The 25,630-nt window shown below is 39.3% G+C and overlaps 1 protein-coding gene across 4 annotated transcripts in view; it reads left to right on the top strand.

The window, feature by feature from the left end:
* The window catches only part of Adamts12 (ADAM metallopeptidase with thrombospondin type 1 motif 12), a 214,041-nt gene that overhangs the window by 83,015 nt on the left and 105,396 nt on the right, over positions 1 to 25,630 (top strand). The window lies entirely within an intron of this gene.

Raw genomic sequence — 25,630 nt, 5'->3', positions numbered from 1 at the left:
CAAACCCACCCTTGTTGTTGTGTTTCTTGGCTCTGTTTCCTCAGCAACTTGGTGTAGAAACTAGGGAGGAGAGAAGAGAGAGGAACTTTCATAAGAGCTTCCTAGGTAAGCTGAATTGTTTAGAGACTTGACTAGATCAGGACCTTCTTCTGGAGTCAGAAGACAGTGTGTGGCAGACTTCTAAACCAAGGAAATGCCCTGTCTTGATAGGCAGATTTCGGAATCTGGGAGAGCAAGTGGTTGCAAAAATTGAAAGCACCTTGTAAAGTGAAGGGTGCTAACCATGTGTTAGGGATGATTTTCAGCATGGTTCTAAAGGCAAGTGAACGATATTTGATAGTGAGTCAGTTGACTGGAGACTTGATGATTGAACACTGAATATCTGTAAGTGCTCACACTAGCAGCTCTCTCTTTCAGACCTCCTTTAATCTACAATGTGAAAGGAGTTCCATGACCAGTCCTCTGAGAACATCCCCTTCCAAATCACTACAGATTGCTTCCTGTAAGGCCTTGTCGATTTTTAATGGGACTTTTTTTTTTGTCAGTCCTGGAGCTTGAACTTGAGGTCTGAGCACTATCCCTGGCTTCCTTTTGCTCAAGGCTAGCACTCTACCATTTGAGCTATAGTGCTCCTCTGGCTTTTTCTATATATGTGGTGCTGAGGAATCAAACCCAGAGCTTCATGTATGCAAGGCAAGCACTCTACCACTAGGCCATATTCCCAGCCCTGTAGATCTTTTCTGGTGACTAAAGTTCACTCAAATCTATTTTTCAGTCACTGGCCTAGGCCATAGAGTGGAAGATCTATATAACAGAATCCAGGGGTGTCAGGGCCTTAGCCTATCCCTCACATTAAAGAGCTGTGTGGTCTGAAGAAGTGGCTTGATCTTTCTGGGCCTGGTTTGTTTCCTTGATTGTAAAGTCGGAGTATTTGGGGATGTTCTAGCCAGAGCATCAATGGTTCTTGCGCTTGAATGTTTCAGAACTCCCTAGAGAACTCGTTAAAACACAAATCATTAGATATCCCTTTAAATCCTGCCACTTCCGTTTGTGGTTCAATGCATTTTGAATGGAGCCCAATAGTATGTGTTTCTAATTTTCCAGGACTGGCTGATGCTGGCTGATGTTGGGATCCCATTTTGACAAGAGTTAGTCCTCAGATAACCTTGAGCCTAATTGTAGAGATGATTGTAAACTTCTTCAAGCCAGGCTTATTTGATGACCCATTTGGCAAGGACAGATCCAGTTGTGGGCCTTGACTCTGTTATTTGGCTGATGTGATCTCCTTCCAGATGCTTTCTGGTGGTTTAGCCTTCCCCTCCATGCCCCTCACTGTCCCCTTCCCCATCTCTCTCCCCTGGCATGGCAAGCTTATATACATGGAGGTTTGTATATTTCAGTTTCTGAGCTCTGTGAGGCCAGCAGCTTGGTACATAAGTGGAGAAGCTTCCATGTAATGTGAAGCTCATTGTTTAGAAATAGAGAGGAAGGGAGGGCTGTCTCTTGAGTCAACTGTCTCTTCTAAATATTTGGTCTTAAGCAATCATAGAAACTGTCTAGAGAGCCAGGGAAGGCAAAGAACACATGGGAAGGAAATCAGGATTTGACTCTAAAGTAGAATGATAATGTTTGTGAAGTCTTCGAGTTTAGTGTTTAAAAAAAGCATAATGTTTCTACAGAGCCTATCAGAAGCTATTTCTGGATGACAGTTGTTGACTTCCAAGACTACAGGGAATGCATGCTGTTCAAGCAAAGCTAAGCTGAGCTTCGTTTCCATGAGGGAGGACTTGGCATCAGGATCAGTAACGGGCTGGCAAGGAAAGTCTGGGGAGGTTTTAGGAGTGACTTCAAGGCAGGCTTATAAAGAAGGACATGGCATGAGCATTTGTATTACATGGGCTTTAAATTGCCGGGCCCAACATGACAAAAGTCTTGAAGTGAAGTGTGATCAGCAGACTTTCAACCACAATAAATGAACTAATTCTCAGGTTTTCAGCCTTGACGTCAGGTAACAGGGTATCCAGAATATGCAGCTAATGCACTCTTACTTGTTCTCAGAATTGTTCAAGCTAGAGACAGCAAAGTATGGTTGTTTTCCACAATATTTGATAGAAAGAGAAAGGACATTACATTGGTCTTGGCCACGTGGGACCGGTGTCCCTCACCAGCCTCATAATCAACTGAGCTTTGCCCTGTTTTCCTGTTTTCCACTTTGGCCATCTACATACAATAGATTTTGTGGAAAGAATGGCTTTATACTTTAAAACTGGTTCAATATTCATACTTTATTTAAAAAAATCTGGCCATCTGCTTATGCACTTTGTGCTTCTGTCTTAGCTGAAACATCAGCCTCACAACTGCTTAAATTTCATTGATGACTTCGGTTGTGTTAACCATTCAATTTTCTATAGCCTTAATCCAGGCCTATATATTTACATATTCTAGTTAGCCTTTACCTATATAGTAACCCTAAACCATACACCAAATATGTCTACCATATATTAAACCCAAGACATTGACCAGTAACCACAATATTCACTCTAGTAGTTATGACATCTCATTAATATGATTTCACTTTAACTTAATAACTATAGACCTCCTAACTAACTCACTAGAAATCATTCAATGATGATTAGACTTATTGTGAGAAGGTACATTCCAAGTTCATCATATATTTTCCAAAATGGAGAGAGTATTATACAATCTAATTTATTGTATCAGATGTCTTAATTCTCATACTCAACATTTTTGTAAGCCTTCTGTCACTCAAGTTTAGTCCATACTCATGAGTTAGAAGGACTTTTAGCCAATTACAAGCATCAACACTGTAGTCTAGGTTGGTGAAGCGACTTGCCTACAGACATCCTGTAGGAGAAAACCAGAATACTGGCCAATTCTCATTCCAGCTCCACCTTATGCCATGCTCCAAGGCATACAGAAAAAAAGGACCATAGGCACAGCTAGAAGTCACCACCAAAATCTCAGTGGCTTTGCCCAATAAAGTTGTTTTTCTTTCTCAGATCCTATCTGAAGGGGCCAGGCATCTTTCCTCCATCTTCTACCTTACCACCCCAAACATGATCTCCAGTGGTAAAAGAAGAGAGAGATGGAAAGAAGAAGCACACTGGCTCTGGGCTGCCTCAGCTTGGAAAACACATGGAGACTCAGACCTGAACCTTTTAACCCAACTCCATGACAGGGAAGCTGGAAATTGTAGGAGCACACAGAACACTTAGTGAGCACTAAGTACCTCTGCCTTGGCCAGGCATGGAGGGTTTTACATACTGCACTCTCTTTGAGCTGCAGTGATTCCCCAGTTCCTAGAGAGAATTCCAGAACAGAGAGAAGAGACTGAAGCAGTGTCACATAGGTGGTAATGGATGCAGCCAGTGTTACTACACCAGGATCTTCCTGTTTCAGATTGGTGCTCTTGTCTCCTCCCTGCTCTGTTAGGGAAGGAACAATTTGGAGGACAAGGAGGCTGAAGTAAGAGGGATCTATACACACTTGGTGGCTCTTTTAGTTATAGTAACATTTCTTTAGGTATACACACACACACACACACACACACACACACACAAATGGATTGTCTAAGTTTGATGACCATGTGGTCTCGAATGTTAGTCACTTTGCATTTTTCAAGGAAAATATTGCAAGACAAGGTTTCGTAAAACCAGGAAGGGAGAGAAATCTTGCCACACTGCTTTGAGGATGAAAAGAAAAGCCTTCACATCCTGATCCTGTGTCTTGTTTGTATCAGAGCTCCAGTCACTGTGAGCAGAGATCAGAGCATTTGATACTCTTTGGTGCCTCCACAGAGCAGTGGAAGAAGGCCAATCTAGTTTATGTAAGGAGGCAGGCAAAGCTGCCAGAGTTTACTCTCAGGAAAGGCCTTTCTTTAAAAACAAATAAAGGAAGAGGCAGGTGGTGAAGGGAGAGGCTGTGGAATAGGCCCAGGAGAGCCGAGTTGCATCCAACTCAGGATGTAGGATTAAGGCATCCACTCTGTCATTGGCAGAAGTAGCTGCGGAGTCAGACTGTCTCTATCTAAGCAATGTTTCCAAAAGACACTACTGGGATTGGTGTTTTTGAAATACCAACTCTTAGAAATTTGAAAATAGCAATCTGGATTGGGGAAAGGCATCTCCTTTATTGTAAGACCATGGGGCTTTTTCTCTACTCACTCTGGGACTGCAAAGATGGCCACAGGGAGAAGGCAAGAGCACCTTCTGTAATTTGTCCTCTCTTTACCTGATTTCCTTTTCCAATGACAGACTGAATACAGAGTTGTTTTTCTCTCTTTTTTCTATTAATTCATTCAGTTTTAAAAAGGTGCCATAAGTGCACTGTTGGTAAAATTTTACAAACTGAACACGTTCATGCAACTAACACTCAGAACAGAAACAGAACCTCATCGTTCACCTCCAGAAGCATTCTTGTGCATCTCTTCTCTCTATTTTATAGATTTCTCTAGATTTTCTCTAGCTTCTAACAGAAGGCATTCATCATGTCCTTGGGTCTTTGTGTAGGTGTAATAATTCTAAGGGCACCCTCTGAGTCTACCATTTTTTTCTCACATTATATTAGCAAGATTCATCTATAGAATCATACTGAATACCCAACAATTTATTTTTGCATTCTATTCTTGAGAGGTATTAGATAGTTTCCACATATATCATATGACTAATATTGTTATCAATGTTCAATTATGTGTCTTGATGAATATAAGCATGGGTTTTAGTGTACATATGCATACATCTTTAGCTATGGCATATAATCTAATAGATCCTGTAAGTTTTCTAAAGTAGTTGCACTAATTTGTACTCTGTTCATCAGTGTGTGAGGTTCCATTCACTTTACGTTCAATTTTACCTTATTAATATTAGGACCAGGATGAGAATTTGCACATGTGTTCTTCGTACCTAACAGAGAACATGTACTCTCACTGAAAATGGGTAACTGAACATTTTCAAAGCAGAGCTAATCCTGTCCCTGCTCATGTCAGTGTGGATCAGGCTTATCTCATTCTTTTCCTTGAAATATCAAATCCATATTGGTATAATCAGATTAAATTGTTGGTTCTGGTTTTCCTATGGCTGTCAACAATCTTGTCCATTATTGGTGGTTGCAACTGAAGAGCTCTGACCTATATATGGATATATTTAGAAAAAACTTTGAACATGTATTTAAAAAAAACACTTAATGAAGTTGGAAAAGAAAACAATCTCTCTTCCTCCTCCTCCTCCTCCTCCTCCTCCTCCTCCTCCTCCTCCTCCTCCTCCTCCTCCTCCTCCTCCTCCTCCTTCTTCTCTTCTTCTCTTCTTCTCTTCTCTTTTCTCTCTAGTTATGGCCAGGGAATGGAAGCTATTAAGAAGCTATTCAAAAATCTTAATATATTAATGCCAGATAGCTCTTCTATTCTAGCCAATAAATTCTCCTTAATGCCAGAGTCCAATTGAGTGAGAATTGTTCACAATTTAGAAGCCTCTGGATAATTTCCATCATGAATGTTTATTTGGATGTTTTTAAAAGTAGCACTGTTTCCTATGGAATGCTTGGCAAATGTGGGTGATAAAGATACTGGATTTCAAGTTGTGAGTACAGATGGCTAAGTTCAACATACAAACCATGAAAAACGAGCATTTAGATATTTAAAGTAGGCAATGAGAAACACTTTGAATCTTACATCTTCGTGTCTCTCCCTTCACAAGTATTCCTCCTCGACTTTCATCTTGCAATAATTTTAGCAGATTTTATCTTTTACTAGGCTAAGAGTAAAAAGCTATAAATACAGAGAGAGTATATACATATATATATCGAGTAGATATGTATATATATGAATATATATAATCAAGTTCCTCATTGTTTTTGGTGGCACTGAGGTTTGAACATAAGACCTTGTGCTTCCTAGGCAAGCAGGTATTCTACCACTGAGCCATCCTTCCAGGGCAGTATAGGCTGTGATCCTCTTGCTTATGTTTCCCTGCTACACTAGAGATGAATAATGCACACCACTACCATGTCCAGACATGGTTCAGATGGAGTCTCATATACTTTTTTTTTGGGCCTGGACTGCCCTCAAATCAAACATATCCCAATCTTTACCTCCTAATAGCTAGGAAAACAGGCTTGAGTCATTATGCCTGGCTTAGCTTCTCAACCTTTTTGGGGTGCAGTACTGGGGTTGAATTCAGAACCTTACATTTTCTCTTGCTTGCATGCTCAACTGGCACTCTACCTGTTGTGCCATTCTTCCAGCAAGGCTTTTTGCTAAAATTGTTTAGCACATGGATTCTCCTGAAATTTCCTTTTCAGACTGGCTTGAAACCACAATCCTCTGGATCTCAGCTCCCTGAGTAGCTAGGATTATAGGCATGAGCACCCAACATCCAGCTTAACATCACCACATTGAAGAGAAGTAGTACGTTTGCAGCTTGTATGTTTCCTTGAAGCACCCAAGTTAACATAAGCTCCAGTGAGTAAAGCTGACAGGCCAGGGGTTGTGAATTGAGGAGGATTAGCTATAGAGATGGAGTGTTTAAATGGTACTCTGCAGGACAGCTCCCTTCCAATTCTTAGGACCTGAGAGTGCTGTCATAACATTGCACTCATAGTTAAGTGGAGTCACCTCTCCATCTTATTGCTGGTTGGTCAGAAGTTCAAGATAATCACCTATAGTACAATTTCTTAACCTAAATTTCTAGATATAGAATTGCTCATCTACAGCAACTGTAAATGTAAACATTTGATAGGTGATGTTGAGTGGAGGCCTCCCTCGCATGGCTGCATTACTTTGTACTCAGCCCAGAGCATTCAATACTGTTTTTGTTCTTGGTTTTCTTCAATCCTTTTCACAAATCTACCATGCATTTCCTTAGTATCATCCGTCTTTCACTTCTCCAGGGCTTCCATTTTGCCTATCTCTGCAGCTTGTCTGTTTACCTATCTGCTTTATTCAACCACCTAAACCTCTTTGCTTGCCTTCTTAAGAATTAAACCTCAAGTGGACTGTTAAACTCCCCGTACTTTGATTTCTTCGTTGACAAAATAGGTACAATTATGCCTTCTCCCAGGACTATGAGGATTAACACCCATGAGGCATGGAACATTTTTGGTATTTTGCCCAACATGCAGTAGACACAGGGGCAAGAACACCTGAGCAGTGAATTCTTGCCTTCTTGAGGCCTCTCCAACTTGCTTCAGTTTGGAGAGTGCCAGGAAGTGATTTTCCTTAGTGTCTGTAATCTTTAGCTGTGTAAGCCATGGAATAGACTTGAGTTTCACAACGTGGCTTTCAGACATTCGTTCACACATAATGCTCTTCTTTTTTTCCTTGACACTGCCCTGTCATCCTAGATTCAGTGAGATTTCACTCAACCAAAGCACTCCAGGTATGGCGTAAGTATAGAAATCCAATTTGTCCAATTACTGTTCCATAAAAATGATGTATTCTTCAATAATCTATGCCAGCAACTATCTTCCTGTGCGAAGTAAGGAGACACAGAAAGACTCCTTATTTCAGAATTCTGGGCAGTGATCACACAAACTACCATTTAATAAATGGGTTGTTTCCATTTATAGTCACATGAGTCATCAAGTGAATAATTTTTTTTAAAAAAGGGATTCATGACAGGCCCATTTATTACAGGACCATGTTACATTTTAGAAAATATTATAAACAGTGTCTTTTAAAAGTAAGCACAATGGATTGTTTTCCTGTTTCTATTCATTCTTATGTAGCTCTTTCCTATCCTATGGGGCCATGAGTCAGTTGTTTGCTTCCTAAAACACTTCTATTTCTACTTCATTCTACTTTCTCAGCTATTTCTATAGGAGCTCACCTAGCTACCTGTTACAGTCTGGCTTTACACAAACAGGGAAGTAGAAGTTTAGTCCTGACTCTACCCATAATTAAGAATACCTGCTATGGCTATGGACACGGTAACTCTGATACTGTCTTCCTGGCTAAAAACCCAACTGTGGCCTCACACTCTTTGGAGAAATATTGTGAAAAATGAAAAGAAGGCAGAAATCACAGGATCTCATCTAGATGTGATAACCAGAAATATGAGTGGGAGAGAGTAAAATCCTCTCTCCTGGTGAATTATAATAATAAATCTTTATCATTGTTTTATTATCATTTCACCTGAGGTATAAAGCCTAATGGACAAACAAAGACAGTGATAAAATTTCCAAGGCCTTCCAAAGCATATTATAATATGTGCAATCTCAAAACAATTTGTGTTAATTAGATAACTAATAGCTGACATGCCAATAAATACTAATATACTATATCACTATCATGTTTATACCAAGAATGTATACTAGAAAATGTTGATATCAAAAACAATAATACTTATACTAAAAACAATTTATTCTGAGGGACAATAACATTAGAAATATGTATGTGAAAAAGAAGGTTGCCTTCTTTTTATGAGCTGGTATCTCTACCCATAATGACAGAAGCCCTTACAACAATATTGACCCAGTGAAGAAACACCGAGCATTCAGAATAGGACACATTATCCTATCACCCTTCCTGTTTGAAAGCAGCTTTGCATTGGCATAAAGATGAAGAAGTAAGTCATTAGGATTTAGGCCATTTTATAATGCTAAAGATAATCAAATGCTCAAAATATCTAGATAATGGTAATTTTCTGAATTTATGGTTTTTGGCAATATGAAAAAGTGGCATCAAAGGCAAATCGATATTTTATTTAAATAGAGCTCAGTGCTAGATAACAGTGAAAGGCTCTGATTTACTGCCTGTTGTTGACATGATAACTGAAAAATTCTGAAGGAAATTATGTCAAAAGTGACATGGTGGTAAAGAACTTTAGCTTTTTCTGAGCTCATAGGTTTTGTTTGTTTGCTTTTTTCTTTGAAATCAAAGACATACAAAGCCCCAAAATGACTCCTGTGAGAAGCAAAAGTCTCTTTTATCTGGGCAAATTACAGAGCATTTGGACAAACTGCACAAAAGGCAAACAGTCATTTTTGCTTCCATTTCTTAAGAATAGACTGAATTTTCCAAAATTAGTCTATACTGACAATGGAAAAAAAAACCGACATTCACATTATTGTAACATGTGGCAGTGAGAAATTCATAAGTATTTGTTAAAAGAATGATGACCTAGAGTTGTCAACTTCTTAACACTTTTAATTTCTTTTTTTCAGATTCTTCAATGTCTAGATTTTATAACCTAAGATGAACCGAGCTTCTCCTGTCTGTATTTATATGCACTTTGGCGTTTGAGAGCTCTCATTTTATAGCACAATTAGATGTTTCACTTTTGCTAATAAAAACACATCCCGGGCTGGGGATATAGCCTAGCGGCAAGAGTGCCTGCCTCGGATACACGAGGCCCTAGGTTCGATTCCCCAGCACCACATATACAGAAAATGGCCAGAAGTGGCGCTGTGGCTCAAGTGGCAGAGTGCTAGCCTTGAGCGGGAAGAAGCCAGGGACAGTGCTCAGGCCCTGAGTCCAAGGCCCAGGACTGGCAAAAAAAAAAAAAAAAAAAAAACACATCCCTTTCTTTTGCATACACACAAGTATACTAATTTGTCATTTGTGGTATGAGAGTTTGTGTCTCCCACTCCACATCACATGTCGAAGGCCCTTGCAGTGATGGCATTAAACGAGTCTGGAAGATGATTGGATCACCAAGGCAGGTGTAAAACCTAATGGACAATGATCCCTTCTATAAGGGACCAGCACTCTTATAAAAGAAGCACCAGGGCACCTCTTTGCCCCTGCTTGAGTGTCATCAGTGAAGAAATCCAACCACCCCGTCTGCTCCTTGATCCTGGACTACCCTGCCTCCAGAACTTCAAGGAAGAAAGTTATCTTACTTATAAACAATTTAGTCTACTTTGTGATAGTAATACAGATGAAGGAAGAAAGATACCACTAGTTTTCTTAGTACAGCGTCAACGATGGATCTTCTTTACAACTTTTAACTAAAGTAACTCATTCCTGTTTCAAAGTGGAAAAACAGGAGATAATAGTTAAGAACCATGTGTCATACACTGTAAGAGAACAGTGAAGCATATGAACACAAAGAGCACAACCTATCATTGACACACATCCCTCCTTATACATACACATACAAGTAGTTCGCAGATTCATCTGAGAACTGAGTCAAATGAAGATGTGGACACAGAGACATAGTCAAACCAACCAACAAAATCTTGCTTGAAATTAAAAAAAAAAACACAACTCTGCAAATCAACAGGCTTTAAAAATGAATACTCTCCTACCCTAAATTTTGTGAAGGATCTTTTTCATTCTTCAGACATAACATATAGACAGCTGTTGGATGTTTACAGTTCTCTATCTATGCTCTCAAAATATATAAAATTATTTTTTAAAAATCCCACTAAACCCTACTATTTTAAACCCTACCCAACTTCTTGAAGACTCAAAAATTTTAATTGTTCAAGCCTTTAGATACAGTTTCAAAAGATAGTGTTTTACAAGAAACTATAAGGTGTCATTTCACAATCCCACACTCAAGTTTGTTGTTTTTTTTTAAAATTTCTACCTGGAGGAAATTTATCCAGATATCTATTCAGATCTACAATGCTCTCTGGGAGAGAGGCCCCTGATAGACTAGAATTCTAAGATTCTTACTCTAAATAATAATATTCCAGAATTCCCAGTTCTTTCTATTCCCTTGTCTTAAAAGTAATTTATTTCTGTGCTCAGTGGGTTTTTAATCTTAGAAACAGTCTGACTTGAGTAACAACTCACACTTCTCTTTTCTCAGTAATAATAAAACTGAAGCCAAGTTTGTAGACCAACCAGTGCAAAAGAGTAGACAAAATATAGTGACCTATTTTTAATAGCCTATTTTTATTTATCTTAGCTTCTCACCATTATTTTTATTTCTTGCTAATTTATCTAATTTATCTGGCCATAATATCCACATTCAGGCAGTCCATTCATTCCTCTATGAAAGAGAACTATATAAATCAAACTCGCAGACAGGTCCATTTCTAAATTGGTTTTTGTGATAGCCTATGTTTTGAGGATCAAGATTATTTTAGTAATCTTTACATGTCTGTAATCCCAGGACTCTGGAGGCTTTGGTAGAAATATCATGAATTTGAGTCCAGCCTAGGTAGGACCCAAGATCTTGTCTTGAAAGGAGAAAAAAAGGGAAAGGTTTTAGAATTATCAAGAAAAAACTGTGCTGTCTTTAAATCTGTAATGGTCCTCTACAGTTAATAATGTTCCAGTGTACCCTGCATAATTTGAAAGTATCATTAAAAACATACTTACTATACCAAATCTACTCAACCATGGCTAATTTGCCCCAGTTCGTGCATGCTCAAAGCACATCAGCCTGAAATGGACAAGTTGTCTGATACATACATAATAAAATATGTAGTATCTCCCGTAATTTATTGGATACTCTGCTGAGTATGCAAAAGAGAACAGTTACAGAGTTATACTTTTGCAACATTTGAAATACTGGTTTACTTAGATCTGGGATCATCTATATTTTAAAAAGGTTTTGCTAACATTTTTGGTGAGGACCTTAGTTTGCATGTTGGTGGTCTGTTTACTGTGTTTTGTTCTTGCTTTTTTAGAACCTTGGCAATGAGCTAAGAACACTTGCCGCTACTGCTGCCTTGATAGCGCTCTGTAAAAGAAGTCTTGACAAAACAATATGCACTAAGAGTGTTAACTATAGCTCCCTGATTGGCCCTTTGATAATGCTGATTGTTGCCTTTGTTCCATTTCACACGATGAATCAAACTCTGAGAACTACTAGGGAAATGGCTCCTTAAACTCAGAAACACCAACTCAGAGTATAAGCTTTCAGATTAGGAGCCTTTGGTTACACATCCAATGTGGAATTTGGGGCATTTGACTATTATTTGTTTAGAGTCATGATGTAAGCCTCGACCCAGTCCCAGGTTTATTTTAAAGTGAGCCCAAGTTATGTGAAGTCTTGCCAAATCCCCACATGCTGTGCCCTCGGTGGGGGGGCGGGGGGGGGGTCCAGGCTGTGACCCTGTCAGTGGTTCACCCAACACTTGGAAGGTCCTCAGCCAGATGTTTATCATGGAAGCCAAAGAACTGTAGCTCAGCAGAAGGGCACGAATGATGATGGCCTTCTCTCTCTGGACATGATTTAAAGTGTCGATTTATCACTTTAAGATCATGATTTAAGATAATTTGGAATATTTTAAAATAATATTGTTTATTATTGGTTATATCCAGTGAACAGATTTTTTTAAAAATACAAAAGAACTCAGGTCCGAAGGGATATGAGGTTTAAGCAGAGAATAGAAACTAGTTTATCTTTGCCATTTTCTTTCTCTCCTGCTTCCGTGATCCTGGACATGGCCCTGTCTTCATTGTTTACCTTGTCCAGCTTTGCCAACTCTTTCCTCTCATTCCTTCATCGCCCAAACCTACAGTAAGTGCGTCACACACACTCCCACCACATGAAATGGATGAGGGTTAGTGCTGAGGACATCTCTGAGCCCTGCAAGAAGCAAATCTGTAGACAAGGGTTTGTATCTTTCTCTAGCCACCTTCTTTTCCCAGATCTGTACAACTCTTCACATGCCCAGTCCCTTACAGTTCCCATGTGAAGCCTACTTAAGAGCATTTGAAAACTTTTGATCTCACAGGGAAATGTATATGTTTGAGTCATATGTTGGAACCTCTTGTCTTCATTCTGTGGCTCAGACAGGGACTTTGTTAGACATCCCCGCCATTTGGAACGATTGTTAATAGCAACAGCTAATGTTTGTGCAGTATTTACATAATGCTCATTGTTAAACTTACTCTCTGTTGTAATCCACTTAGTTTTTTCAAGACTTCCTGAGATAAATTCTGGTTTGTCCCCATTTTACAGGTAAAGAAATGAAGGTGGAGAAAAATCAATCCAAATCAGATTATCTAAAGTCACTCAGGAGTTATTAAGAAACTGCACCAAAGTAGCTTTCAAACCCTGCACCTAAAATCATTCTGCTTTGCTTCAATTGGTGACCTGTAGCATGCTCAGAAATTGCAGAAACATAGTCTTTTACAATTATAAACTTGTGTTTAAAAGGTTGAGAATAAGTTTAAAGATTCACCACAAATCAAATCTAGAATTAAAACTGTGATCATACTTCTGCACAGAGTCATTCCATGTCTCTGTGTTTAAGAAGTAATTGTACCTCCACCTGTGAAAGATCATAAATACTCTGTAAATGTTTTCTGCAGGGAGACCAGGAGGGTGGTAAAGGATGCTGTTTTGGCATTGGTTGTACCATTTTCCTCCACCGGAGGACAGGGCTGGTGTATTTGTTGACTCGGTTCCATTCTTAAAGATCATGACAGCAAGGAGGGGCCTTGGGAGTGCAGAGTAGATTGGAAGGCAGCAAATTCTGTTTGTGCACCATAGACCCTGGGGTTTGCAGACCTAACTCGGCCAGCTGCAACTCAGCAAGGGCTTTAATTTAGAATTTCCTGAGCCACTCGTGAATCCAAAATATTTCCTATGTGTTTCACAATAGTAATTGAATAGGAAGCAAAAACAGCCAGTCAGCTATTAAAAATTCTATGATATCTAGTAATGAGGCCAGGTTACCAAAGGTTGTCACCCCTGGGAAAAGTCAGTAACAAAATGCCTTGGAAAGTTTCATATTTATTTGGATGAAGAGAGTGGGTGTTTGGCTGGAAAAGGACAAAGGTTCAATGTTCTGGGGTCAATTTAACCAGGGCTTTTGGTCAACATCCAGGATGTGCTGTGAATGTGAAATAATTGGCTGAGTCTCAAACTGGTAAGGGACCTTTGGAGGGATAGAGTAACGTATGAGTTGAAAACGAGAGTGGAAATTGTTACTGAATCTTCCGTGTGAAAGAGGAGGCAGAAATGACCATGTCATTGCTAATGCGTTCTCCTGAGCTTCCTTCTCTTGAGGCTGTGTGTTATCTGGCTTCGTGCATCTGTTCAGGGTGGTCTTTCAAGGCTGCTTGCCCACATTCACGATCAGCTGACTGGTCTTTCCAATAGTTTCTAGCATACCCATTAAGCTTTGTCTTGCCTTAGAACTTCTACCCTTGCAGGCCAGGCATGGGGTGCATGCCTGTCACCCCAGTTATGTAGGAGGTGGAGATAGGAAGATCAAGGTCCCTGGTCAGCCTGAGCAAAACTACACCATCTCACCTAAAAATATAGATAAACGAAAAGCAAAAGGACTGGAGTGCCCTTCATGTACTTCATGTGCAGGCCCCCAAACTACTGGGGGGGAAAATGCTCTACTCTACATGTGGGAGAATCTCTGTATATACCCATACTTCTCGTCATCTAGGTCTCAGTTAAATGTCACTCCCTCAAGACATTCTTTCCTCATCATCCTACATAAGACACAATTCCCCCATACTGTTGTATATTCAGACAACCTGTCTGTGTGTTTCGTAGAGATGTCACAATCTTTTGATTGGTTTATCTCACTAGTCTGTTAGGAGTTTTCACTATTAGAGGACAAACTCCACGTGACCAGAGACTAGGTCATTGTTACTCACCTCTGTGTTCGCCACTTCAAGTACAGTGACTAGCTCAGAGAAGATGCTCAATAAATGTTTGTTTGAAAGGAAGGTTTGGAAATTTGAGGATAGAAAAGGCAGGTGTGGTGAGTCTCTAAAATGATTTGTGTGGGAGTCCATCACACCGTTGGCCTCCTTCTGTAATGACAGGAACTGTATTTAGAATAATTGTACATAAAGATCATCGCACTTACCTTTATGGTGGTAGTTGGACTATTGACATGGCTGAAGAGCCAAGCCGTAACAGGCTGTTGGACCTTCTGAAGTTTTTAATTTTCCCTGCAAATCTTTGAGGATAGTCTCAGTATCAGTTCCTAATTTCCCACACGTACATGAAACTTTTCATGATGTGGTCAAGCCTGTTAAACGCATTACTCACTGTCATGGCCCTGCGACACAGCTGCAGACACACAAATTTAGCTCTATTTTAGAGATGGAGTTAGCCTTACATAGTAAGGGAATTTCTGAGTGTCAAATAGCTGAGATTAGTGTCTAGGAATCTTGGTTTGTCTGGGTTGCTTTCTCTACTGCATTTCTTGTTTTATTTTTACATTCTCTTTTCACAGTGGGTTGAATATATTATAGTTCTAAATTTCTCTATACCATGCTCTCACTTGAGTATGCTTTTGTTTATAGTTCTAAATTTAAAAACTACAGTTATATTTTACTTTTCAAAAATGTTCATAAGTACCAAATTAGGATGAAGGTATTGAAAAAAATATGAGAAATAACTTAATACTTATCAACCTGATAAGAAAATAACAGTAGCACAGTATAGTCAATGTTGAAGGAAAGATGTAATTTGTCCCTAGGCAAGTATTTATTCAGCACTCTCTGCTAAAAGGGCCTAAAAGCAGACACCTAGTAGCAAAGACACATCAAGCACTCATATTTTGGTTTCTCTCTTATTTTTTGCGCCAGCACTTGGGTTTGAATTTTTGAGTTGAGTTTTGCTTTGCGGTGGTTAGTTGAAGATAAGAATGCCCATAATCCTCAGAGCTCAGCTAGGATTACAGGTTTAAGCCATCAGATCCTGGTCAGATCTTGAATTCTAATGTCATTCTCCCAGAAAAGGGCCAAGGTTTAATAGGAGAAGTAGTTGATTCCATGGCTGGCACAGGAAGTGCAGAAAGTAAGCTTCAATGTTTTAAGGTGCCAGACGCTTATGTGCTCGAAATGTTGGTCCTGTGGAAAGTACCCAGAGCTTGGAAATTTGTATAACAAAATAAGCAACATAGTCCAGTTCACTGAACTATAGTTCATAGGATAAAACAAGCATCCACAGTTATAACTAAACTATTTTTAAAATGATAGTGAAGAGACAGTTATTCCTTATAGCAGAATTCCTAGTAATACAGGTAGCTGAAAGGAAAGAAATAGGAAGTCCTTGTCTAGCAGGGCAGTCATTGCTGATGGCCATAGTCCCCTGTGTTTGCTCTCCTGGGTGGGTAAGAAGTTTTGAGGAGAAATAGGACCATTTAATAATGTCCAACTATCTCATTATTGTAATACCTTATATGTCTCATAAGAATCTCAAATTATATCTCAATTATAAAGTGCTCATTAATTATAATGTGACAGATAGTAACTTTATAATAGAGAAATCTGGTAGACACCTAAATCAAATGAGAGGAGGCAGAATTAATTATGTGATGGGGGTAGAGAGGAAGGAAATCTTCCTATCTCAGGCAGAACAAACAACATATACACTCTATAGTGGGAAAGAGCAGAACACAAAAAGTAAAATAACAAACACCTCTCATTTCTATCTCCTGAAGTTCATTTTGATAAACATTATTTTATATGATCATATGAACAGAGCTATTAACCCTTTGAGATCCTCTCCTAAGAATATCCTCCTTTGGTCTCACTGTGTGAATGTTTAGAGTCCTGTTTAATTAATCATGTCCAAGTGTAATATTTTGTCTTCTACTAGTGGTTGCCACTCTTCAAGTTAACATTCACAGGGAACCTGTAAAAAGGAAATGACAGAGATGTTTTAGTATGAGTGTCTATAAGGATTTTCCATATTTTTTGAAATGGCTTAAAGCAGACTGTAGGAGAAGTGTGTGCTTTGTGTCTTCCTGCTGAGTCCCTGCAAGTTACACTTTAGTTTATAGTGGATCTGGGAGGCTAGGGTTACCAGGCTTAGATGGCTAACTCTGAGTGTGGTTATTTGACATGATAAGACTATGGGGTTTGCTGTCATTGTATGTGTGACAATCTCTGTGCTCTTTTGCCCTGGCCTGAATGAGCTTGTTTATGTTGTTTAATTTTGTTTTATATTTTTAAAATCTCAAATCTGATGGATGCCTCTTAATAGTCCTAAATGTTCAAATCTGAGGAATTGCCCACTGATTCAGAGCTGCTCCTAGGAGTTACGCTGGGTGAGCTCTCAGTGTCAAGAAGGAAAGGTGTGTTGCCATGTTGGACATGGATCGACTCACCAGAGGGGGATTGACAGGTCAGACACAGGGAGGCAAGACTGTGACGCTAGCACTGAGAAGTCGGAGGCAGGAAGATCCTAAGCTTGAAAACAGCTTGGGCTACCTAATGAGATCCTGCCTCAAAACCAACAAACCAAAAAGAGGAAAGGGAGAGTAGCATTCCACATAATAAGAAAGAACAAAGATTTGGAAAAGAGGAATAGCCTTGCCTTGGCAAGAAATCCAGAGTTTCTGCTGGTGGCCAGAGTTTAGGAAGATTCTGGAGACAATTTTCTCACAGCTGACAGCCTAACTGACTTTTTTTTTGAATAGGCTAATTTATTTGATTAACTTTATCCTTTTGTTTTAAATTATCAATGCACGCATCTATAATTTCCCAGGCTGAGATTCTACAACAAACCCCGCTGTTATGATGGTATTTTCTTCCTCCTACCCCACCTGCATTCCTCATGTAATGCTAAGCACCTTCCAAAGCTCCATCCACAAATACCATTAACATTAGGGATGTCGTTTCCAACATACAAATGTGGGGGAACATTTTTGCTCCATAGAATATGTATACGCTACATGTTGTTTATTCATTCATCCACTACTTATGGGTAGGAAATTATTTTTTTAAGCAATCTCTCAGGAATGGGTAATACATATTTCTTTCTCCTCCTCTCTCCTTCAGTCCCTCCTCTTCCCTCACTAACTTGACTAATGATCTGTTTCTTCTTTCAAAATTCTATGCTTTTACCAACATATTTGTTCCCCCATAAATTCTCAGTCCCCAAAGGAGAATACTCAAAAACAAATGTGTCCACATGCCAAAATCAGGCAGGTCCTATTTTCCAAAGTAAGTAATCTTCTGTGAGTAAGGCCCTCGCCTGCCTTTCAAGGTTAAGGGAACCAGGCAACTCTGCTGAGGTTCTAGAACTTCTTGGAGTTCATGAAAGAAAATAAGACTGTGGCTAGTTTTTCTCTTATCCCCTTTTTGTATTTTCTATATTATATTTATAGTAAGAAAAGCACTGATTTTATCATTAGAAGACTATTTTAACATATTTGAAGCACCTTTGCTTTTAGTTTCTTAACCACAGCTTTGTAATTTAATTGCAGACTTTTTTTTCTGAGTTTCTTTTCTAATTTTCTTATAAAACCTAACCTTTTAACAGAACAATCTCAACCTGTTCTCCCTAAGTATCTAAAAATGCCTCCTTAGCAAAGCAACTATGTAATTGCTACCTCATTATGCTGTTCATTCATATCTTGATTCATCAAAGGCAGAAAAACAGATTTCAGGGTAAATGTAAAATCAAGGGAAGAAAGAGAATTAGTCTAATAAAGTATCCATTCTTCTAAGAAGGCATGTGACTGGAAAATAAAGCCAACATATCTACTAAGGAGCTACGGAGCCATGATATATAAAGGAAGACTCAGCTTCGAGAATTAGATGAGCACATTTCTGGGGGAGTGACAGAACAATGAAGTTTGGGAAAACCACATTAGGGCCAAGATAGAGCGACCATCCACATGTAGTGATGAAGCACTTAACCTATACCTTAAAATCAGTATATGCTGTTCACAAAAAATACACATGGGGCCCAAAAAATGCATTGTAAAAATAGCATAAACCATCAAATTAACAATTTTCATTGATGTCATGTTATAATAATATTTTACTACCTCGAGTAAAGAAAATTACTAAAATTAATTTCACCTGTTCGTTTTTCCACCCTAGGTTGCTAGAAGATTATATATGACTCAGATTTTGGCTGACATTCTATTTTTATCACATAGTACTTATTTAGAGCTCAAGATATTCAGCTGTTAATCCACAGCCTCCTAAATATTTGCTGTTTTAACTAAAATCTGACTCACAGGTTTTCTGAAAGGAAGAAACTAAGTCTAATACCATACAATAGAGTCACAACACACATTTGTTTTCTTCAATCCTACTTACAATGGAAAAGACAAAGAGTACAACTGATCAAAACTCAAAGAAAAAATATTTTTTCTCTCTTTGTCAGCTAAGGATTATTTAATGGTGTTTGGGAAGAATCATGTCTTTAAGCAGCCTGGTTGCCTCATTCTGCCTCACCCTATAAAATGACTACACACACTACAACAGAATGAAAAGGAGACAACATTCTGAATTTTCTTTTTTTGTTTTCTTCTCCTTCCTCCCATTTTCTTTAAAGAGCTCCAAGAAATTCTAGAACTTCCGCAGAGATGCCTGGTTATATATTAGATCCCTTAACCTTTAAAGGCAGGAGACAACCTTCCTCACAGACTGTCCCTTACTTTAGAAAACAGAACCTGCCTGATTTTTGACAGGCAGACTTATTTCTTTGTGGTATTCTACTTTGGGGACTAAGAATTTGAAGGAGAACAAATACATTGAGAAAAGCATAGAGTTTGGAAAGAAGAAACAGTTAACTTGCCAGTTTGACCTTTGGCTCAGTAAGCCTTGAACTGGATAACATGTTCCTTGAATTAATGAAGGGGCCTTTAAGGACTGTTGGGAAAGGATCATGTCAGAGCTTGTGGGAGTGAAACCTCCCATCAGAGCCAAACCATGACTATCCGCCTATGGGTTTGGATGTCTTAGGTTGAGGTCCTGGCCTGAATAGTGTTGCTACTTCTCTCTGTGAATAACTTTCTCTGGCTGCAAAACACTCTTGTTAGAACTGTCTTGATAATGTCTCCTCTTCTGGTCTTTGTCACTGGTGTTTGAAGTAGAATCTGTTATTCTGGCAGTAACTGCTCCTCAGATTGAGGCAGAGAGACAAAGAGAAGGGAGTCTCAGAGACCTGCCCAGGACCCACATGGACTTTCTTCAGAATCGAATCCCAAACTAGCCCATCTGTGGTGACCAAGGTGCATTGTATCCTTGAACCTTCCCACAAGGCCTGTGCTGGACCCCATTTCCTGCCACATTAACAGTGTGCTCATCACCAGCTGTTTAAGACCAGCTTAGTGCTCACAAATCCATTTTCTTCTAAGTTCTCTGGAGGGATCACCTTTGTTACTGTCCCAAGGGTGTCTCCAAGTGGTTAATTTTTGGTGAATAAATAAATAAAAGTTATCATTTAACAGAATATGGAATATCTCTGTTGCTTTATACATTACTCCACTCCTACAAATATTAACTGAACAAATCCATGTATTCACTCACCAAGTACTCACTGCATATTTAAAAGCTTCCAGTCTCTCTTCAGGAAGAAAATAAAGAAAGAAGGGAGAGATGGAGGAAAAGGGGGAGTGAGGAGGAAAAACAGGAAAGGAAAGGAAAAGAGAAGAGAGAAGGGAGGGGAATCGAAAGGAAAGAAGAGAAGAGGGCATGAGAAGAGAGGAGAGGAGAGAAAAAGAGAGGAAAGGAAAGGAGAGGAGGAACAGAAACAAGAGCAACAAACCTCAAAAGAAGAAAATGAAAAATGCAGATAGCAGAAGTCCAAATCTCTGAGCTGTAGAAAATGGAAACCTATATGAAGTTAAAACTCTTGAAAAGCACCTTTCTCCTTGGAAGAGTATTATGGTTGGTACCTAAACTGTCCTCCATATGTGGAAACTTGGTAGCCAAGGCAGCAGTATTCAGAGGCAGGGTCTTTGGGAAGTGATTGGATCATGAGTCTCTGACCTCATCACTTGGTGGGTTATATGGATGTGATGGGAACTCTAGGAAGCAGGCTTAGTTGGAGGAGGTAGGTCACTAGGGCTGAGTCTCTGAGGATGGATTTTGTCGCTAGCTCTTTTCTCTCATTTTTCCTTCACTTCACCGTGAAGTGAGTGAGAACCTGTGCTCCGCCACATGCTTCCTACCATGATGTTCTTTCTGCTTTACCACACTCCTAAAAGCAATGGAACCCCGAGTCTGTGAGCCAAAATAAACCTTCTCCTTTTTAAGCTGTTTATCTTAGGTGTTTTGTCATAGTGATGTAAAGCTAACACAATGAGTGAACTCCAAATTAAGTAAAACCAACCAGCAAAACAAAAAATATCTCACAGAAAAAAATGTACTCTGTGTGTGTGTGTGTACGCGTGTGCATGTGCCAGTACTAAGCCTTGAATTCTGAGCCAGGCCACTTCCCCTTAGCTTCTTTACTCAAAGCTAGAGCTCTACAATTTAAGCCCTCCCTCCAGTTCCAACTTCTTGCTGGTTAATTGGAGATAAGCGTCACATGGCCTTTCTTGCACAGGCTGGCTTCAAACCATGATTTTTAGATCTCTGTCTCCTGAGTAGCTAGAATTACAGGGTGAACCACCAGCACTCAACTAAAATGTACTTATTTTAACCTAGGTTCTGGGGTGGAAAAGGGCTATAGATCCTAGGAAAAAAGCAGTGTTTTGGAACCTGGCTAAATACAAATTTATATTTATAATAAATAATATATTTGTAATTGGCATATAACAAGCTACATTTATATGAATCAAGAGTGGTAGAAGGAAAGGATAGTAAATATATTCATATATACATATATGCCCGTATGTCAGTATTGTAAGTAAAACAATCTTACCTTCTTCATAAATAAAATCTATCCCAGTATTATTATTTTGTTGCTGTCTGCTGAATGCTAAGGCAGATAACCTCAAGTTAATAAATATTTCTGTTTAGTGCCCTCAAAATTGTTTTTACTTTCTGCTTTCCACTTGATTATTGCTTTCTTGCAAAAGGAATATTGACTCAACAGGATGCTTCATTTCTGAGGAAATCCTGGGGATATGGGAAAAGATAAAACTGGCTTAAGCCCTGTAGTAAAGTTGGTGAAATGAGATATTAAGAAGTTATATGTGAATGAAGGCAGGTAGGAGTCACAAAGAGATTGAATCTTGAAACAGATTTCTTCTTAACAGACATGATATGTCCTTGAGGAGATTTTCACTCTGGATTGTCTTGCTTCACTTAAGAGTGGATTTGAACTGAGGTTCTCAAGTGTGAGTAGTATTACTTCCCCTCTTGACCATGCCCTAGTTCAGAGGTCTCTAAATTCGTAAATTCATTTTCTCTGATCCAGGAGCAAGCTTATGATCTTCCTGAACATTCTAGTTCTAGCTGAGGATCTATTTTTTTCCTTGACCTGATACACAGTTTAGGTACTAAAAAGGGAATCACTGTTTACTAACAATCAACACACTGAGCTAAAGGATGGGTCAAATGCTACCATTTGGAGAGGAAAATAACCCATCCATTGAGGAATCTGAGAAGAGATAGCGCCCATAAACCTAAAGGGGATGGTGTGCCATTTGGAACATGTGCTCATATAACCCCCACACGGATGCATTTATTCAAAAATACAGATTGACTACAAAGAACTATTTTAGGTACTTGGGATAAAGGAGTGAACAAAGCAGACAAAATTCTACTCTAATTGAATAAATGTGCCTTTCTTTTCATTACATTTAAGTAAAACTTGAAGATAAAATTGTCCAGGATTTTATCGCCCCAATCATCAGTAATTCAGTCCCCTTTTGTGCTCCGTCTTGAATCTTGTCCTATTCTCTTCAACATCTGGCTTCTTCTTTCTTGTACAAACCAGCAAAGAAGGAGAAGAAAGGGAAGACTCATCTTTTCCCTTTAAATTCTCCAAGTTGCATGTGGCACTTGCTCTGTAGTGTTGGTCAGCAAAGAAGGCTAGGAAATCTTGTCTTTATTCTAGGAATCCCATATTCCCAGAGGAAAATCAAGGAGGAAGAGGGGAAGAACAATTGCTTACTGTACAGAACAATTGCAGACTGTACAGAGGATATGGAGGTTCAGAGCCCATTTGAATGTTATAGCATCTTTCAAGGACCATGGAAACCCATCCATCAATACAGACAGATGGGTCATGGGAAGACAAACAAAAGGAAAGCACACATCTAGCAGGTCATACACTAAATAGTTCCATGGACCTTATACAGCTCTTAGGCCACACATTTCCCACTCCTGAAAGAGAAGCATAAACTGGCTCTGGTGTTTGATATGGTAAGCCTGAAGAACTTGGTACAAATGGAAGAGAAAGAACTCGAGCATATGAGGAAGTGACATTGAGAGAGTGTCCTCCTGGGGTCCCCATCATAAGATGGCCTAGGCGACTTGGACAGCATGGCGAGCTTATTCTTTGTATGGCAACAGTTGGGGGACAGAGTGTAGCTCAATTGGTAGAATACTTACTTAATACTTACTTAGGCCCTAAGTTGAAATCCAAATATCCCTCTCCACCATAAAACAAAACAAAACAAAATATCGTCCAGTTGGCTTCAGGTCTGTATGAACATTTGAAATGCTTTCAAGCAGTTTTCATTGTACTTATTGAACATACTGTATTACAGAGGGAGATATGGAATTTTAACATGGGCATTTTTGGAAGGTTGCTGAAACAAAGGACCAACCTAAGTAAATATTAAGATGGGCACATACTCATCTATCCTCATCTCATCAAGGACAGAAGTGAGCCCAGTATTAGCTTTCTACTTCTGTAGCAAATGCCTGAGTTGATCAATGTAAAAAAAAAAAAAAAAAAGAAACAATTACCAGGTACTGGTGGCTCATGGCTGCAATCCTAGCTACTCAGGAGCCTGAGATCTGAGGATCACAGTTCAAAGCCAGCCCCAGCAAGAAAATCCATGAGACTCTTATCATCAATTAACCCTCAGAAAACCAGAAGTAGAGCTGTGACTCAAAGTAGTAGAGTGCTAAAACAGCTCAGGATCAGCACCCAGGCCCTGAGTTTAAGTCCCACCACCAACAAAAAAGAAATGATTTATTTTGGTTCAAGGTCTATGCTTGGTTGGCCCCAAGAAGAACGCTGTAACAGGGCCTTGTGTCACCTGCTGATAACCAGGAAGCATGAGGAAGAGACCAGCATCAACCCATATAGTTTCCATCAAGGGTATGTCTTTAATGGCTTAGGACTTTCCACTAGGCTCCACTTTAAAGATTCCAGCAATTCCCAATTGTGTTATACATTGGGGACCAAGTGTTTATGTAACACCTGAGCCTTTTAGAGGGTACTTCAGATCCAAACTACAGCAACTTCCCTTTGGTTTCTCCCATCCTTTCAGTGAGGCTACTTAAATAATAGGAAATTTTACTCACAGTAGAAACCTTCATTGAAACAGTCGAGAATCCTAAGATAAAAGCATCAGCTACTTGAAGAAAGAGGTGCCCCAGATTCGGATTCCCGTTCCATGCCTAATAAATATGATTTTTTCCTTTATTCCCATACAGACTGTCAGAGGAAGATTTTCAGAAGCTTTTGTAATCTGAAGACTCTTTAGCAGTCCTTTAACCTCTCTCATGATCTGGTACTCCTTTTGCACTGCTTTTCCCCAGTAATATGCCTGGAACACTAGGTAGGCATGGCTAGGAGTTCTGAAGGAAAAGCATAGTTCACTGTCAAGAGAGTTTTGTAAATGGCACTCTCAGAACCCCACTAGGCGGTTCACAATATGAGTGATCTTTTACAAACTGGTAGAAAGGTAACTGTGCAGATTTTTTTTAAACGCTTAGGTCAATGTAAGTTCACTGTAGAGGACTGGAAAACTGAGGAGCTTTCCCATGGTGCATTGCAAGAGTTGAGTTACTCAACAGTCCTGGTCACCAAGCTAAGGGCAGTGTGTCAAGAGTCCAGTCAATGTTTAAGCAAGCTGGGAGTTGGTTGATTATCTAGAAAAACTTATTTGTGTTTCTGCTGCCCCCAGCTGCCTCCTCCACATCTGTTCTTCATTGTGAGCCATGCATCAGCACATTTTTTTTTTCAGAAGGGAAGGAAGAGAAAGGACATATGTGGGGTTAGATCTCAAATCACTGCAATTACTTTTCATTACAACAGCAGTAAATGCAATGGATAATTTATGAAATAACAATGAATCTAATTGTTCTAAAAATTCTCATCTCATTCTGATTATTGGTATTCTGAAGGGATCTTGAAATGTCCTTTGCACTTACCCTTGGTTTAATGTTATTTAGTGAAGTTTCACAAGCTCCAACAATTCCTTTCTCTTCTGTGATATGCTCTGAATAAATTCAAGGCAGTGTCAGGCAAGACCAGTCAGTTCTTGGGGAGCACATTTTATTTACCTTATTTTGGATACTTGTACTTTTCTGTGCATACCCTTAAGCCTGGAGAGAGCTTGTTTTGGGCATATACTAGCTAAGGTCCTATTGTTTCACTTGTTTATCTTTAGACAGCTGTATTTACTTCAATTGTGGCCAGTTTTGAGAAATGGATAGTCTATTATCTAAGTATAAACATACTTTTTGTTCACAGTGAATGAAACTTTCTTGGGAAGGAAAGTGAGCTTCCCTAGCTGTACCTTGGGGTTCAAATGTACTTTAAGCCAGCTCCAGGGAACAAGTACCTTGAGTACCCCTGCTTGCTTGGTCATTGATGCAAATAGATAAGCACATGAATGTGATATCTTTCTTTGCTAGAGGAGGTCACCATGCACTCACTGCCTGCCAAGAAGGTGGTCTAGTTGTAAATACGTAGCAACAGCAAACAGCTGCTTCTATAGCATAGGCAACAGAAAGGTATGCTTGCTCAAATCAGAGAATACTTGAGATGGAAGGACCCTGTGGGATGGCCTCAACCTGTAGTTTAAGGCTGTGCTCTGTGGAATCCCCTTTAGGGTTCATCCTTCATGCCTCATCATCACTGCT

The sequence above is a fragment of the Perognathus longimembris genome, chromosome 19, assembly GCF_023159225.1.
Source record: "Perognathus longimembris pacificus isolate PPM17 chromosome 19, ASM2315922v1, whole genome shotgun sequence".
NCBI classification, from domain to species: Eukaryota; Metazoa; Chordata; class Mammalia; order Rodentia; family Heteromyidae; genus Perognathus; species Perognathus longimembris.
The sequence above is the reverse complement of the archived record's forward strand: the minus strand, read 5'-3'. Positions and strand labels throughout refer to the sequence as shown.